This window comes from Papaver somniferum, unplaced genomic scaffold (genome assembly GCF_003573695.1).
Source record: "Papaver somniferum cultivar HN1 unplaced genomic scaffold, ASM357369v1 unplaced-scaffold_31490, whole genome shotgun sequence".
NCBI classification, from domain to species: domain Eukaryota; kingdom Viridiplantae; phylum Streptophyta; class Magnoliopsida; order Ranunculales; family Papaveraceae; genus Papaver; species Papaver somniferum.
The window spans coordinates 1-533 of NW_020642697.1; the positions used below are offsets into that span (position 1 = coordinate 1).

The 533-nt window shown below is 27.6% G+C and overlaps 1 long non-coding RNA gene across 1 annotated transcript in view; it reads right to left on the minus strand.

Moving 5' to 3' along the window:
* Positions 1 to 8: 8 nt before the first annotated feature.
* LOC113341819 overlaps positions 9 to 533 on the minus strand; it is a 990-nt gene continuing 465 nt past the window's right edge. Inside the window, exon 3 of the long non-coding RNA XR_003356156.1 lies at positions 9 to 402. This is a non-coding gene — a long non-coding RNA (uncharacterized LOC113341819). The remainder of the gene's footprint in view (positions 403 to 533) is intronic.

Below are 533 nucleotides of genomic sequence, written 5' to 3' on the forward strand. Positions count from 1 at the left end.
CAGGACATTCAAGCATCCAAAAAATAAATTAATTCATGGTTCATGCTATTATGATTTGTGTGTTTAATTTCAAAGTGCTAGTTTAGTATTATTATTCTATATCCAAGGAGCTAGTTTAGTAATACTAACGGAAGTTCTAAAAGAAATTTTAACAACATTCTTCACGAAATGAAAATCAATATATAAGAATTGCTTTCGTAAGTGCTTTTGCAAATCCACTTCTATTCTTCAACATGAAGAATGTATATTCATTTCATGAAAATCACAAAATCAAAATAAACAAAAAAATTAGAAGTGAAACAAAAAAAAGAAAAAGTACTGAAAAATAAAAGAATAATTACCTGAATCTTAGCCTCAGAGTTATGGATTATATCACAAAACAACAGAATTTAGGATGAAATTCTGCTCAGCATTTTAACAAACAGTTAAAGCGCATTAGGTTTGCTCTTTGAAAATAATAAACAATTGAACATGCTGCTTAGAGAGATCAACTTGAAATCAAAAGTGTGAGAGATCTTATATCTCTATTAGTT